This window comes from Tympanuchus pallidicinctus, unplaced genomic scaffold, assembly GCF_026119805.1.
Source record: "Tympanuchus pallidicinctus isolate F22 unplaced genomic scaffold, pur_lepc_1.0 scaffold16, whole genome shotgun sequence".
Lineage (NCBI taxonomy): Eukaryota > Metazoa > Chordata > Aves > Galliformes > Phasianidae > Tympanuchus > Tympanuchus pallidicinctus.
The window spans coordinates 34,303,383-34,320,873 of NW_026294679.1; the positions used below are offsets into that span (position 1 = coordinate 34,303,383).

Sequence of the window (17,491 nt, forward strand, 5' to 3'; positions counted from 1 at the left end):
CCCTTAATTTATGAATTAATTCTTACGCTCCAAAACTATCAACAGTTGCTATCCTCCATTCATGCTGCTGTAGCCGCTATCTCAAAAGTGACGGACCAACTGAATGAAACGCGGCAGCAAATGTCTCAGCTGATTAACCGTGACAAACCTGTAGCAGTATCAGAGACGCTTGATGATCAGGATAATCAAACGAGTCTAGTGAAGGATATGAAGGAGATGAAGATGATGAAATTTATGCGAGCCCACCTAATTAAAGACGATGAACCTTCCTTCTCACGTGCACCATCAAAGATCTCAGCTGTTAGAAGCAAATGCTCTCCGGCTCAAGTAAGGGGTAATACACCACGAATTGTCTTATGGTATTACCTACGTGACCATGGAGAAGACATGGGGAAGTGGCACGGTCAACCTACTCCTGTACTACGAGCCCGGGTGAAAGAATTACAAGGCAGATCAACCACCAGTGCAGTTGCTCCAGTTACCACAGGTAATGAATAGAGGGGCCCTGCCCTCAGTCGGGGGGGGAGAGGGATAATAGAGTATATTGGACTGTGTGGATTCGATGGCCTGGCACATCAGAACCACTGAAATATAAAGCACTGGTGGACACTGGTGCACAGTGCACTCTGATGTCCTCAAGTCATGAAAGGACAGAGTCAATCCATATTTCTGGAGTGACCAGGGGCTCTCAAGAATTGACTGTGTTGGAGGCTGAGATAAGCCTCACTGGTAAGGACTGGCAAAAACATCCTATTGTGACAGGCCCAGGGGCTCCATGTATACTAGGTATTGATTATCTCAGAAGGGGGCATTTCAAGGATCCTAAGGGGTAGTATCGATGGGCCTTTGGAATAGCTGCTGTGGACACAGACAACATTAAGCAGCTGTCTGTTTTGCCTGGCCTGTCAGAAGATCCGTCTGCGGTGGGGCTGCTGCGAGTAAAAGAGTAACAGGTACCAATTGCCACAAAAACAGTGCACAGGCGGCAGTATCGCACCAACAGGGATTCCTTGCTCCTCATTCATAAGTTAATTCGTCAACTAGAGAGCCAGGGAGTGATCAGCAAAACTCACTCACCGTTTAACAGCCCCATATGGCCAGTGCGTAAAGCCAGTGGAGAATGGAGGCTGACGGTGGACTACCGTGGCCTGAATGAAGTCACACCCCCACTGAGTGCTGCTGTGCCAGATATGTTAGAACTCCAATATGAACTGGAGTCAAAAGCAGCCAAATGGTATGCCACCACTGACATTGCTAATGCCTTTTTCTCCATTCCTTTGGCCAAAGAATGTAGGCCACAGTTTGCTTTCACCTGGAGGGGCATTCAGTATACCTGGAACCGTTTGCCCCAGGGATGGAAACACAGCCCAACCATTTGCCATGGGTTGATCCAAACTGTATTGGAACAGGGCAGTGCTCCTGAACACCTGCAGTACACTGATGATATCATTGTGTGGGGCGATACAGCAGAAGAAGTCTTCATGAAAGGAGAGCGAATGATCCAAATTCTTCTGAGTGCTGGTTTTGCTATTAAGCGAAGCAAAGTGAAAGGACCTGCCCAGGAGATTCAGTTCCTAGGCATAAAGTGGCAAGATGGCCGTCATCCCATACCAACAGATGTGATCAACAAAATCACTGCTATGTCTCCACCCACTAGCAAAAGAGAGACACAATCTTTTCTGGGTGCAGTGGGCTTTTGGAGAATGCATGTTCCAAACTACAGCCTCATTGTAAGCCCCCTTTATTATGTGACGCAAATGAGAAATGAGTTTACACGGGGCCCTGAGCAGCAGCAGGCTTTTGAACAGATTAAGCAGGAAATAGCCCGTGCTGTGGCCCTGGGGCCAGTACGGAGGGGACAGGGTATAAAGAACATCCTCTACACTGCTGCTGGAGAGAACGGTCCCACTTGGAGTTTGTGGCAAAGAGCCTCAGGAGAGACCCGAGGCCGACCCCTGGGATTCTGGAGTCGAGCCTACAGGGGGTCGGAAGATGGCTACACTCCAACTGAGAAGGAGATCTTAGCCGCGTATGAGGGGGTTCGGGCTGCTTCTGAAGTAGTTGGTACTGACACACAGCTTCTTCTGGCACCTCGACTGCCAGTGCTGAACTGGATGTTTAAAGGAAAGGTTCCCTCCACCCATCATGCAACTGATGCCACTTGGAGCAAGTGGATTGCACTGATTACACAACGAGCACGGATGGGGAACCTCAGCCGTCCAGAAATCCTAGAGGTCATCATGGACTGGCCTGAAGGTAAAAAGTTTGGAACACCACCGGGAGAAGAAGTATCACGTGCTAAAGAAGCCCCACCATACAATGAACTACCAGAGAATGAAAAGAAATATGCCCTCTTCACAGATGGATCGTGTCGTATTGTGGGAAAGCATCGCAGATGGAAATCTGCTGTGTGGAGCCCCACACGACAAGTTGCAGAAGCCACTGAAGGGAAAGGTGAATCAAGCCAATTTGCAGAGGTAAAGGCTGTCCAGCTGGCCTTAGATGTCGCTGAACGGGAGAGGTGGCCAATGCTTTATCTTTACACTGACTCATGGATGGTGGCAAATGCCTTATGGGGGTGGTTACAGCAGTGGGAGCAAAATAACTGGCAGAGAAGGGGTAAACCTATTTGGGCTGCTGAACTGTGGAAAGACATTGCTGCCTGAATAAAGGATATGGTTGTAATGGTGCGTCATGTAGATGCTCATGTGCCCGTGAGTTGGGCTACTGAAGAACAGCAAAATAACCATTAGGTAGACCGAGCTGCCAGAATTGAGGTCGCTCAAATAGACCTGGACTGGCAGAACATGGGTGAACTATTCCTAGCTCGGTGGGCCCATGAGACCTCAGGTCATCAAGGGAGAGATGCAACATACAAATGGGCTAGAGACCGAGGGGTGGATTTAACTATGGATGCCATTGCACAGGTTATTCATAACTGTGAAACATGTGCCATCATCAAACAAGCCAAGAGGATGAAACCTCTCTGGGAGGAAGGGCGATGGCAAAAGTACAAATATGGGGAGGCATGGCAGGTTGATTATATCACCTTGCCACGATCTCGCAATGGTAAGCATTATGTGCTTACTATGGTGGAGGCAACCACTGGGTGGCTTGAAACATATGCAGTACCCCATGCTACCACCTGAAACACCATATTAGGGCTTGAGAAACAAGTCCTGTGGCGACATGGCACCCCGGAAAGAATTGAGTCAGATAATGGGACTCGTTTCAAAAATTCTCTTGTGGATACTTGGGCCAGAGAACATGGCATTGAGTGGATTTATCATATCCCCTATCATGCACCAGCCTCTGGTAAAATTGAACGACACAATGGATTGTTAAAAACGATGCTAAAAGCACTGGGTGGTGGAACATTTAAGCACTGGGAGAAGCATTTGGCAGAAGCCACCTGGTTAGTCAATACCAGAGGATCTATCAATCATGATGGTCCTAACCAATCTAGTTCTCTACATACCATAGAGGGAGATAAAGTCCCCGTTGTACATGTAAAGAACATGTTAGGAAAGGCAGTTTGGGTTCTTCCAGCTTCTGGAAAGGGCAAACCTCTCCGTGGTACAGTTTTTGCCCAGGGACCAGGATCCACTTGGTGGGTAATGCAGAAGAATGGGGATGTCCAATGTGTACCACAAGGAAACTTGATGCCAGGGGAGCGCAGTCAGTAATTCTATGTATATATATATATATATAGTCATGTGTGAGTAATGCATTTTAATCATTTTTTGTTTGTTTGTATATATATGTGTATATATTTTAAGCATGATGTAACGATGTAGAATAAGGGGTGGAATGTCATGGTTCTATGTTTTTATGGTTTCAGTATTCCACATCAAAACATCATGTAGTATACGGGGCATTAAAGTGTTACTGCCCCAGTCCCAGGTACCTATCCCTGTACATTACAGCAGTCACGGGATCTGACCCTTCCGGGTGGGGGTGGGGCGCTCTCTTGCTGCCTGGCAGTGGGTGCTGGAGGGTGCTTTCCTAGCCGTTCCAAGCTTTTCAGGTTCGAATCGGTCCTGGGAACTCTCTCTCTCTCTTATCTTGTCTGATTTATTAATCTCAATTTCAATTAAATTGTATATTGTGTTATTTTGTATTCCAATATTATAGTAAAATAAGTTTTCCTCCATAGATTGTTGCTGCTGTTCTTTTCCTCCCTTCCTTCCTTCCCATTTTTGTGGGACTGGGGTGGGGGGGAGGCAGAGGCCTGTCACCCCTGTCACGGACATAGATTGATCTGGTCAACTCCGTAACAGCTCCTGTCTGGAGGGAAACAAAAAAACAAACAAAAACAAACAAAAAAAACCTACTTTTTTTTTTCGGTTGAGTCACGATGGCTAGTTTCCACTTATGGCATCAGAAGGATAGACTACCCTATTCAAGGTAGGTAGCAGCAACATAAATACAGCCCAAAAAGTGATCCAACAAAATCACACCCGTGAGGTACAAGCCATAGGGCAGAGCTTGGATGCAGTGCTCTGATATTCTGCCTTTGCAAAGGCAGTGCTAGTACATTTTCCTTCCACTAACTTGTACTTCACCATTAGCAAAATGGAAACAAGAGGCTTTAGAATGGTATGGTTTCAGATTGTTCTTTAGTGCTGCTCAGAAATTTTTCAGTGGAAACTAATCTCTAAACATTCACACAGGAATTTGCTGGCATTTCCCAAAGCCTTTAGTAGGATGTTGAGGGATCCGTAGGTTTGAATGTGCTCTTCCTGAGCACCTCCACCTTCCTAGAAACCAGCTCACAGATAGACCAGGCATTTTCCTCATATGCATGGAAGGGTTATTCATCGGAAAAGTACCAAGAGGAAAAGCAGTCTAAAACAAGAGGAACAACCCTTTTCATGCGTCAAGATCAGCAAAAGCAAAACTCAGTGATCTGAAGTTTGCCTTGCATTTCGGAAAATGGCACAGGTTGGTTTTAATTGGCTTTAGCCTCTTTGGATAGCTTTACTTCTCTCATTGAGCTTTCTTTTTCTCTGGGAAATTTCCTGCTCCTGCTCCCAGCTAATCTGTCTTAGGACCCTCCTTAAAATACAGCTTTGTGACTGTATGCAGAGCAGGGAAGTGAAATTCTAAGTCTCACTGCTTTAAAGCTAGAAAGAATACTGCTAACAATACACAACTAGTCCAAAGAAACCTCAAATGCAAAAGAACCTGCAACTACTATGAATAATTTTGAAGACTTTGCAAAAAGCCTGATTTTATTAATAATGACTGCTATTATCAAAGAATAATATGCATATCTCTGTCTGAGATAGCTATCTGAATCAGAGAATACAAACTTAGTAGGCAACTCAATGCTTGATTCAGTCGGAGAGTTATGGTAGCTGCCTGTTCTGATCTTTTGGAAGTTGCAAACTGGCCAGCTCACCTGTTCCTCCCCCACAGGCTGGAACAGGTATAAACATGCCTGTAACGAAGAGACAGTTGTAATATCCTATTTATTTCCCATTAAGAACCAGCCCAGTGTAGGCTTAGGTAGCTGGATGGGCCAGCAGAACCTGTCCGTGTCTTCCTGCCACTACCAGACCACTGCTCAACCTGGGCCTGGAGGCACCCTGGGGTAAAGGGCTCTTTTCTAGCCCCCACTCACTAGCATGGCCAACACCAGGGCTACAAGCTGCTCCAGGCTGCGTTCAGCAGTGGTGGTTAAACCCAGCAGGTGGATCAGTACCACAGTCACTCACTCATTCCCACCTCTTCCCAGTGGGACTGGGAAGAGAATTGGGAAAGAAAAAAAAGGTGGAACTTGTGCATTGAGCTAAAGCTATTTACTAAGAGAAAAGGAATGTAGTTATGACTAAATGCATATAACAAATGCATATAACAAGCAGTACACAAGCAATTGCTCACCCAGCAAATGCCCAACGAGCCCCCCAAGTGGAAGAGAGCGAGATGAACTCCCATCACCTTCAGAACTCCTTCCACATGATGTCACATGGTATGGAATATTCCTTCGACCAGCTTCAGTCAGCTGTCCTCATTCTGTTCTCTCCCAGATCCCCAGGTCCTTCACTGAGCATGGCCTTGCCTCTGTACATCACTGCGTCACTTATGCCCTGTCCCTGGAGGTGTTCAAGGCCAGGCTGGATGGGACGCTGAGCAGCCTGGGCTGGTATTAAATGTGGAGGTTGGTGGCCCTGCCTGTGGCTGGAGATTCATGATCCTTGAGGTCCCTTCCAACCCTGGCCATTCTGTGATTCTGCAGCTATTAACACTGATGTTTGACACTCTGAAGAAAATAATTCCATCCCGGCTCAAACTAGCCACCTGTACATTATGGTCTTCCCTAGAGAGAAAGAGACCCCTAAAACAAACAGGAAGGACTAAGGGTTGGCCCACGTGCTCTCCGCTGCAATGATGCACCCACCAGGCCTCTGGGGGCTGGCCTGGTTCTAATGTCTTCAGGGCCATTTCTGTGCTGTGTCACTTCTTTGCATCTCACCAGCTCTTCCCATTCTAGATTTTCCCTTGGGCCCAGAAGCAAAGAGTGAGGAAGACGGAAAGCCACAGATGTGTATCGTTGAATTTCTGTTTGGATAGATCCCAGAAAGGAGCACCAAGTACTAATGAACAGTTAAGGAAACATTTCTTTGTTTTGTCATTTCTTTGTTTCATTTCACCACATCATTGAGCTTCAGAGGTTTTGCCAATGAAGAGAAAGATCTGCTTAGTTGCTCTGCTTAGACTGAAGCAGCTCAGATCCTGAACCCCTTCAGATCCTGACCATTAAAATCAAGGGATCCCCACTGCCAACCCTTCAATAAGGTCTGGGAAATGGTGAATCCTGGCTCCACCCCTTCTGGTCACCCATGTTCATCGCTTACACCTAAGCTCCCTGCTTTCCTACCAGGTGCTCAATCATTATTTCAGGCCATGACTTAGCATTTCTACTACATAAGATCTCTCCCTGGAGTAGATCAAAGAGTCAAGTCAATCATGGAGTCATAGAATGGCTTGGGTTAAAAAAAAAAAAAAAAAAGTAGAAGATCATCTAGCCCCATACCCCTATTTCTATTATTCCCTTGAGCTGGGCTGCTACAGGTCAGATGAATCATTTCAAACAAGCACTGTCTCTCTCGCAATATTTGAAGATAAGCATGTGAGATCCTCAGCTACGCAGCATTAGCTGTTTGATTCCTGTGCATTATCTACCTGCTGAGGATAATGCACACCTTCCAAAACAAAAGGGTCAATTCTACACATACCGGTGACCAAGATGTCTGTGGGACCTGTAGGTTGAAAGGATTTTTGCTTTCATCTTTGCAGCCATCTCTCCATCCCTTTGTGCACTGTCAGTATGGACTGCCCTACGGTGCTATGCACAGAGCTCCACTTGCTTGCTGATGATCACCCTTATCTCCATTTGGGAGACATGCAGGTGTGTCTCACCCAATGCTGATGGATGGGGAGGCATTTTCCCAGAAGAGGTAAAGGGAGTTGATTAACCTATTTACAAGCCAAAAACTCACACATCACTTGTTAGGGGTAAGGTGTGCAAACGTGATATGCCAGACTCCTGTCTTTGCCACCACGTGTGCAACATCAGTGATGGTTTAACAGATGCCATCAGTGCTGCCTGCACTAATAAATGATGCATCTATTTGGGAACTAATGTCTCCAGTAAGACAGCATCACACAAATCACCTTCAGCTTTTGCAATTTCAGCCTCCTTCCTACACACTTGTCCCGCCGTTTGTTGCTTATAAAGGTAAGGAGCTTTGGGCACAGAGATACCAGTATAACTGCAATTTCTCCCTCAAATATACAGCTCCTTCTTACTGCTTCAGACTGGATCCATCCCTACCTGAGCCTCTGCAGCTACCTGGCCCACCATATCCTTAGGCTGAGCAATGCATCCGTATGCCTTTTTATGCCTTTCCCTGGTGTCAATGCCTTTTGGTTTTTTAAAACCACCAATAAAGGGATGAAATGCAGATCGGAAGTCACCCAAGAGATGACACTGTTCTGTGGCTTTATTTCAGCAGCCTGCACAGCCGTCTGTCAACATGACCACTGCCAAGGCAGGATTAGATGAGCCACTGCAATGACAGCAAATAATTGTGAGAGGCCCCCTGCTTCCCATTGGATCTGTGTTGCTCCAAGCAGCCCTGTAAAATGCCAGGTACCACTCCCACAGAGTTCCCTGTTTGACAGGGACATGAAGAATTCACGTGAGTAGTAGACTCCAAAGTTTTCCTTCTGCTTTTATCATGATCTTTCCATAACCAGCCTGCAGCATGCTCAGCTATGGGGAGAAGACCCCATTCCCAACAGGGTTTTGGGAAACAGCTAGGAAATACAGCACCCACAGAGAGTAAATCCTTCCAGAAAGTGTGGCTCTCAAGGCCATCTCTCCTTGCCAACCCGGAAGCAAGGAGCAGAAGCACCCAGTGGAACTCCCTGTAGCCACGGCTGGTTGGAAACTGCTGTGTGGATTAAAGAAGTTTTGTCAGCTTTGGCTGTGGATCAGCCTTTCACAGAGCTCATCCCTGGCTCTCACTTACCCAGCAAACACAGTTAAGGCCGTCAGTGCTTTTTCAGTGAGGTTTACAGCTACACTTCTGCTCTGCTTTTTGGACTTAAGTGCAGCTAGCAAAAATATGCTCAGGCATAGATGGAGCCTGGCTCTTGTTCTAGCAACTCTCAACTGGGAATAAGAGTTACTTTTTTATAGCTGATGTGTAGCTCAAAGTTCACCATAAATGCATGTGCATCAAGAGCACAGTGTATATTTTTCTGCAAGAAAATTAGACTTGGACCTCCATGAGACTCCAGAAAAGCTAATTTCATTATTCAAAGAGTGAGTGCAATCAAGACAGAATTACCCCTCTGGTCTCCTCCAAGCAGGGATTTCTTTAACACCCATGGGTTTGGGATGTATGTTTTGCTCATCTGCACACACAGATGGACGCAGAAAATCTGGGCATGGCAAGATGCCCCATATCAGCTTTTTTCATCAGGACATGAGCTGTGTACTGTACCCCTTCAACAGTCAGCCATGGTGCCAAGGCACACTCATGTCACCAAATACTTCCACCCACTTTGTGTGGGTGGCTTAGGATTTTATAACCTCCAGAGAAAACCAGAAGCAAGAAATGATGCATTTTCTGAAAAAAAATTTCTAGAACAGTTCATGCAGGAATGGATCATTTTCTTACTGACCAAACTCAAAAGTAATACTTGCAGGCAAGTAAGGAGAGAGGAAAGGTCCCATGAGAAAACTTCAAGCATATATTTTTAGGTAGTTTTGAGCAAAAGGACAGAATATAAGACGTATCACATTCCTTTACCCACTATGGGGAATGGCCACAAGCATGTCCGTCATTTGCCCAGTAGCTAGGACTTGGGGTGTTGAGCTTGGAAGGTAGTGAAAGAGTGGTCTGAGTTCACCTCCTCCTCCTTTGCCCCAGTTCTACATATATATGAGATCCATATCCCAGCACTCACTGAGCATTACTTGCCAGCATTTCTTTTTCACCCCTTCTGGACTGAAAAAGGCAGAGGATGGCCAAATCTGACCAGGGCTCTGTGCGCATGTTGTAAGCATCACTTCCACAATCAAAACACACCAGGGAAATGAAAGCTCAGCAAGCACTGCAACAGGGTGTGCTCCGTTGTAAATCGTGACGTGCATGATACCCTGGTGCAGAGATCTTCAGGGCGATAGTGCTGAGAAAGAAAGGACATTTCCAGCACCAGCACAGGTGAAGGAGGAGGTGCCATTGGGTTTGGCAGGAACCCTGTGCCCAAAAGATAATTTCCCGCTGAGCTGTGGTTCACCACAGTGTCCTCGTGACCAGTGTGGAGCAGGCTCTATTCCTACAGCTGCACACACCTCCCTGCCCTGCTGAGCCCTGTCCCCATGTTTGGAGCCATTCAAGAGGAGAGGGAAGCCAGGAACTGCTCAGTGCACTAGGCTTTTCCCTGCTGGACATCATGCCCAAGATACCCAAATACCGTGATGCTCAGGAATATCATTACCAAAGGTGCAAGAGAAATGTTAGAGTTCAGCAAAATCTGGGCAAGTCTCACAGCAGGGCCACATAGTGAGATGGGCAGAGTGGCAGCAGGCAGCTCCAGATTTGAGGGTTTCAGCTCTGCCACACAAAGCGGCTTATGAACAGAACATCCGAGCCAGAGCCTGGATTAAGCCAAAGCCAGCTATGGCCCCACAAGAATCTCGTCACAGAGGCTCAGCTCCCAGCAGCTTGGGAAGAGCTCTCATTGCCCCTGGCCCCACGCCAACTTCCTGGTCACGCTGCACTTTGCAGCACTGGGCAGCCAAGCAAAGCATCCCCAAACCTGGAAAGCAGGCTTTGGCTGTAGGGAGGTGTCACAGTGCCATGGAAACCCATTGTGTGTTTTCTGCTGGGAAGCACCTCCCATCCGCAGCTGCCTCTTAAAAACTAAAAAACAAACAAACAAACAAAAACACCTAAACTAAATCAACCTCAATTTATTTTTACACGCTTGCACAAAATTATGGCCTCATTAAAGGGATCCAGTTTATGAATTGAGGAGCTGTGCACCCATCATCTCTTCCTAGCTCTTGTTAGAAATGAGCTAAATTCCTATAAAATGCATCCAACACAACATCTTTATGTCTTCCAAGAGCAATGTGTATTTTATTTTACAGCTCTGAGAGTTACTCCAGCTAACAGCCTCCATGTGACCTGTGCAGGCAGGATGGCAAGATGTTTGCCTTGCAGCCTGGCAGAGGCAGCCTGGGTGAAGTAATTGGGATGAGGCTGTGCCTGGCCACAGCAGAGAACTGGAGGTCTTCAGAAGAAGCTATGGGCTTGGGCTGCTGGATACGTCCCCAGCTTCTTGTCTGAGAGCTAGTCCAAGACTAATTCAGCCTGCAGCAGGATGCTCTCCCACAAGGCTTACCTCTTCTCATCACAGCCCATATGGATACTATCCGCACCCAGCTTCTGTCCTGAGGGACCCATGGGACACCAGACAAGCAGAGCTGCACTTGCTGGAACTGGATATTGGATTTCAGATTACAGAATCACAGAACTGCAGGAGTTGGAAGGGACTTCAAGAGATCATCAATACAACCCTCCTGCTAAATCAGATTCTCTACAAGAGTTTGCACAGGTAGGCATCCAGACAGGTCTTGAATATCTGCAGAGAAAGAGAATCCACCTCCTCTCTAGGCAGTCTGTTCCAGTGCTCCATCACCATTATGTAAAGGAAGTTCTTCCACATGTTAGCATGAACTTCCTATGTTCATGTAGTGTAGGCCATTACTCTTTGTCCTATTTTTATGCACCACCAAGAAGAGACTGGCCTCATCAATTCACTTCCCTCCTCCCTTTACAAATTTATAAACATTTATCAGATCTCTCCCTCAGTCTTCTTTTCCCCGGGCTGAACAGACCCAGGTTACTCAGCCTTTTCTCATATGGAAGATGCTCCAAGTCCTTCATCATCTTTGTGGTCCTCTGCTGATCTGCTTCCAGGAGATCCCTGTCTTTTTTGAACAGGGGAGCCCAGAATTGGACACAGCAGTCTAATTGTGGCCTCACCAGGGCAGAGTAGAGGAGGAGGATAATATCCCTCAACCTACTGGCCAGGGTCTTTTTAATGCACCCCAGGATTCCACTGGCCTTCTTGGCCACAAGGGGATCATGGCCAACCTGTTGTCCATCAGGACCCACAGGTTCTTCTCCACAGAGCTCATGTCCAGCAGGTCAGCCCCTGAGCTGCATGTGGTTATTCCTCCCCATGTGCAAGACTCTACACTTGCCGTTGTTAAATCTCATCAGGCTCCTTCCTGCCCAGCTCTCCAGTCTGTACAGATCTTGTCGAATGGTAGCACAGCCTTCCAGCATGCCATCCACTCCTCCCAGCTTTGTATCATCAGCAGGTTGCTGATGAAGATGCTGAGCAGGACTGGACCCAGCACTGACTCCGAGGGAACACCGCTAGTTACAGGCCTCCAGGCAGACTCTGCGCTACTGATGACCACCCTCTGACTCTGCTACAGGCCACCTGATCAGAGGGAGCCTGTTGATGAGGCCTCCTTGCTTCAGCAGCAGGGAGTGTTGCTCTTGCAGGCTCTTGTTCTGATGGGAGATTTCAACACCCTATCTGCTGGAATAGTGGCACAGCGGGTGGCAGACAATCCAGGAGATTTCTGGAGTCCGTTGAGCATAACTTTCTGGTCCAGGTATTTGATGGACTGACCCAAGGTGAAGTCCTACAGGACCTGGTCCTCACAAATGTGGAGGAGAGTGTTAGAGAAGTTCAGACTGGAGGCAGTGAAAATGCCATTATGAAATTTGTGATCTGGAGGAATGCAGGCCTAGAAAAAGTAGTCAGGACCCTGAGCTCCAGGAGAGCAAACTTCTGGCTACTCAAGGAATTGCTAGATGGGATCCCCTGGGAAAGTGTCCTTGAGGGTATAGGAGCAGAACAAAGCTGGCAGCTCTTTAAGGACATCCTTCTGAGAACACAAGAGCTCTCCATTCCCCAGCAGAAGTTGAGCAGGGGAGGCAGGCGACCAGCAGGGCTGAGCAAGGAACTGCAGCTTAAACAGAGAAAAAGGGAAAAGCGCAGGAAATGGAAGCAGGGTTGTGTAGCCTGGGAAGAATATAGGGACGTTGTCTGCACATGTAAAAATAAGATTAGGAAAGCCAAGGCACAGATAGAGCTGAACTTGGCAAGGGATATGAAAAATAACAAGAAGGGGTTCTATGGGTACATAGGCAGGAGGAGGCAGGCCAAAGAGAGCATTCCCCCTCTGATAAATGAGGACAGATATCTGGCTTCCTCTGCCATGGAAAAAGCTGAGGTGCTCAGTAAGTGCTTTGCCTTGGTCTTCACTGATGTTCAGGCTCCTCCCCATGGTTGCCAGGACCCTGAAGCCCTAGGTGTGGGTGAGAGGAGTGGATTCCATCCCACTGTAACAGTGGAATAAGTCTAAGACCTCCTCATGAAACTGAATGTATGTAAGTCCATGGGGCCACATATCCATCCTAGGGTTCTGAGAGGTGGTTGATGTGATTGCTGAGCCACTCTCCACCATATTTGTAAAATCAAGGCTGTCTGGTGAAGTCCCCATTACAACATTACAACTATTTTAAAGAAAGGTCAAAAGGATGACCTGGGGAACTACAGGCTGGTGAACCTCACTTCTGTGTCTGGGTAGATCATGGAGTAGATCCTCCTAGAAGCTATGTTAAGGCACATATGAGATAAAGAGATGATTTGAGACAGCCAGCATGGTTTCACCAAGGGCAGATTGTGCCTGACCAATCTGGTGGTCTTCTATGATGGAGTGATGGCATCAGTGGACAGGGGAAGGGCAATGGATGTCATCTGTTAGGACTTCTGCAAAGCCTTTGATGTGGTCCCTCACCATATTCTTCTCTCTAAATTGGAGAGGTATGGATTTCAAGGATGGATTGTTCAGCTCTTGTGAGGCCCCGTCTGGAGCACTACACCCAAGCTTGGAGTACAAGAAAAATGCAGAGTCTTGGAATGGGTCCAGAGGAGGGCCACTAAGATGATCAGAGGGCTGGAGCACCTCTCCTATGAAGAAAGATTGAGGGAACTGGGCTTGTTTAGCTTGCAGAAAAGAAGGTTCTGGGGAGACCTCATTGTGCCTTTCCAATGCTTGAAAGGAAGATATAAACAGGAGGGGGAACAGCTGTATATGAGAGTGGATAGTGATAGGACAAGGGGGAATGGTTTTAAACTGAGATAGGGGAGGTTTAGGTTGGATATTAGGAAGAAGTTTTCACACAGAGAGGGGTGATGCACTGTTCACAGGTTGCCCAAGGAGGTTGTGGATGCCCCATCCCTGGAGGCATTCAAGGCCAGGCTGGATGTGGCTCTGGACAGCCTGGTCTGCTGGTTGGCAATCCTGCACATAGCAGGGGAGTTCAAACTTTGAGGTCCTTTTCAATCCAGGCCATTCTATGATTCTGTGATCCCTGCAGGCCCTGGCAACATTCCTACATTCTTCCCAGGTGGACAGGCCCTTTTTCCACATTTCATGGACCTTTTTCTTTCCTTTCAGTTTATCCATGACTTCTTTGTTCATCCACACAGGCCTCTTGCCGCTTTCCCTGATTTCTTACTCTTAGGGAAGCACCAGTCTTGAGCTTGGAAGAAGTGGTGTTTAAGCACCAGCTCTCATGAGCCTCCTTACCTTCTAACACTCCAATCCATACGATACCTCCAAATAGGTCTTTGAAGAAGTCAAAGTTGATTCTCTTGAAGTCCAGGGTAGAAGCAATTCTACTTATTGCATTGTTTCTTCCACACAAAATCTTGAAATCCGCCATCTCATCATCACTGCATCCCAATCTTCCCCCAGTCTTCACATCCCTGACAAGCCCTTCCTTGTTAGTAAAAGCAAGGTCAACTAGCACACCCCTCCTTTTTGGGTTCTCCACCACCTGTGTCAGAAAGTTATCTTCAGCATACTGCAGAAACCACCTGGGCCTTGAGTGCCAGGCCATGTTTCTTATCCAATAAATATCAGGATGGTTGTAAAGCTGAGAGTAAAGGGAGCTCTATAAACAGGTTTGTAATAGCACTTTTTGGAGATGAGTTTTGTGGCTCTGATGGGTTCAGTGAAAGGATGAAGAGCTCAGCCAAGGGATAGTCACTGGGTGCAAGTTAACACAACAGCGAGTTAAAATGCTTTGAACATCTATGGCCCCATCTTTCCTTCAAGAGGAAGACAATAATGTAGTCATTTGAGAGCTGAAATGCTTTAATTCAGCTGAAGTCTTTGGGCATTAGCTGCGGTTTGTGACATCCAGCAGATCATACACAACCATTGCCATGTCTGGGAACAGGGAGACATGGCTCATAATTGATGGATATGCCAGTTAACCAAAAATTCCCTCCATCTGAGCAAGGCTGAGGAAATCCACCAGACAAGTCTGCTGCCTGTATCTGTTAGGATGCAGTGGCCTCTTTGAAACATCACCACTCACGACCCACCACTCACTACCAACCTTGCATGGGAAACCTGGCCACGTTGTCTCCCTGTATATAGGAAATCAGACATTGCTACAGGGAGACCAAGCTGCCCCATGCTGGGGATTTCCTGCAGAGGAATGTGTCTGTGAGTACTTAACACTCCATCATAAAAAAAAAAAAAAAAAAAAATTGTTTAAATTGACTGAATCTGAAGAAACAATAAGAAAGAGGCATTTTGATAGACTGTCATGAAATTGGGAATGATGGGAGCACTTAGCATTTGAGACTCACCATGATTCAAGTTTGATCAGAATTCTGGCCTTAAAATCTCTGAATCTGTGATTACCAGGTATTCTGAGGTCTAACAATGACCAAAACTGTAGGATGGCTGAATGGCTAGGGTCAGAGGTAGCTTTGCCTTTCTGCCATTTGCAGTACTTAGGTCTGCTTCTGACGTCAGACATCATTACTCTCTGGAGCATCCCTATTTGTGAGGCAGCTACAGAGACAATTTAGTGTTATGTCAAAGATGTCTCCTTTTCTGTTTTCTGCATGCCACATGCTTTTCAGGAAGGTTATACATTTGGCTTTTCAGTGGTTCAGTAGCATTCAGAATTGAAGGGAAAGGAAGTGCAAATTTTAGTGTGCTTTAAGCGGCTTTGAAACAAGGGACAGAAAGAGCGAAGACTAAAAGAGCATATCCAAGCAGACAGGTAAACCTGCAAGCTGCCCCTTCACCCTTGCAAGGACACAACTGACTTTATTCCCACATCCTTCTCTGTGCACTAAGGCAGAGTTTGGATAGACAACAACTGGTTGGATAGAGTCCCATAAGCCATCAAATGGGTCTAGCAATGGTGCTCCCCACTGCCATGGTGGCAGCTTCTAAGGGCACTGACCACCCAGTGGGATACTGTTGTGTATGGTTCAGCATCAGAGAATAAATGTTTCTCCTTTAAGAACCTATTCCTGGAGGACACCTGGATGGAAGCTGAAAAGCAAATATGAAAAATATAACTAGTTCCTCTGTTTTGCTTCTTTTCATCTAGGTTTTCCAACACTGCAATATCAAACTTTGCTTCAGCTTGGACTTCAGTTGCTTTTGAGCTAGACCAAACCAGTACTAAACTCCTCGACAAGTTAGTTTAGTCCAGGGCCATGTGGAATGGCTACCTTTCTCCTTGGGAAAAAGGAATTCAAGTGTAGAAGACCTGCTCACATATGTGCTCACCATTCAGTGATGGAAACCTATAGGTTCAGAGCTGATTGGAGCAGACACAGTAACATTGAGTTTTATACTTGATTACTTCAGAAAAGTAGAAAATAATCAATGAATCCAGCTGGTGCCATAAAATATATTTTGAAGATGTTTTAAAAAATAATTTAAGTCTTAACATTCTTGGTCACTTAAAATACTCCATTAGGAATAGCCAAAAGCAGCATTAAACTACTATGTTCAGTTGCCTGTGAATGCAGGATTTTTGTGAAATTAGAGGATTTAAGGAAGAGGCAGATTTGTAGTTCTTTAATGGATGCATGGTTAAAATTCTGCCTGTGGAAAGTAGTATTTTTTGTTTTTATTGCTGTAGTACATAGAAGTGCTAAACTTGTGGCATTTGATTTAGGAGGGCAAGGTAAATTCAAACTTAGTATAAATGATTTTTTTGGTTAATTACTAAGCAATTTTAAAATGGATTTCCCAGAAACATTGTTTAGTAGAAGTACTTAGAAGTACTTGAACCTGACAGGTAGTATTTTCGATACAGTTACACTTGTTTTCTATTATTTTAGGAATTCAAATCATATTCCCTGTTCATTCACTCACATCTGTATTTATATACTTCCCTAGACCTGCTGCTGCATTTCTACACTTGTTCTGCCAAAGAAAAGTATAGAGCTGTCTAGAACTCATCCTGCTTTCAAACAAACTGTTTACTTTAAATCAGTTTTTATAGCAGTGGTGATTTAACTGCAAATGGGAAACGTCAGCATAGTTTTCTTATTAACACTCTATCATGGAATATGCTTCAATTATTTCCCCTCCTTCTCTGCATTTGCCAAAGAAAGCAGCTAAGCCACCTGCTGCTTTTACCGTGACTGCTCCATTGCCTGGGAGGAGGAAAAAGCTGTTCTTGATGTGGCGGCCTGTGCCAGCACACAGACACAAGGCACTGGTCACTCTAACATGGCCAATAGTCTATTCTGGGGGCACATCATTTCCTGCAGCAGCATCAATCTCTTGTCATGAGCTCTTCCACCAGCCGCAACCAGGGCTTCAGAAAGCTGCAGGGTAAGAAAGCAGGGTGGCAGAGATCCAGAATGCCTCCTTTGCGTTTTGTCCACATCAGGAGACATGGTTAGACTTACAGCAAGCCATCCAACTTGGAAAGCACAGCTGCTAGAACTCAGTGGCTTTGACTAGAGATATCAAGCAAAGTAACCACTCATCACAGACCCTGGAAAAATCATTTAAATTCCATTTCAGTAATTATTACAGAACACCACTAGA

General features: G+C 46.1%; 1 long non-coding RNA gene across 3 annotated transcripts; it reads left to right on the forward strand.

Moving 5' to 3' along the window:
- Positions 1 to 5,808: 5,808 nt before the first annotated feature.
- Positions 5,809 to 17,442, forward strand: LOC128077554 (uncharacterized). Of its 3 annotated transcripts, XR_008205053.1 has the most exons (5): positions 5,809 to 6,609; positions 7,303 to 7,414; positions 8,019 to 8,207; positions 10,673 to 11,139; positions 16,032 to 17,442. It is a non-coding gene; the product is annotated as an uncharacterized LOC128077554 (long non-coding RNA). The 3 variants fall into 3 exon arrangements; XR_008205051.1 differs by lacking the exon at positions 7,303 to 7,414 and having other exon boundaries at positions 5,812 to 6,609; XR_008205052.1 differs by lacking the exon at positions 7,303 to 7,414 and having other exon boundaries at positions 5,813 to 6,609; positions 8,022 to 8,207.
- The last annotated feature ends 49 nt before the right edge of the window (positions 17,443 to 17,491 follow it).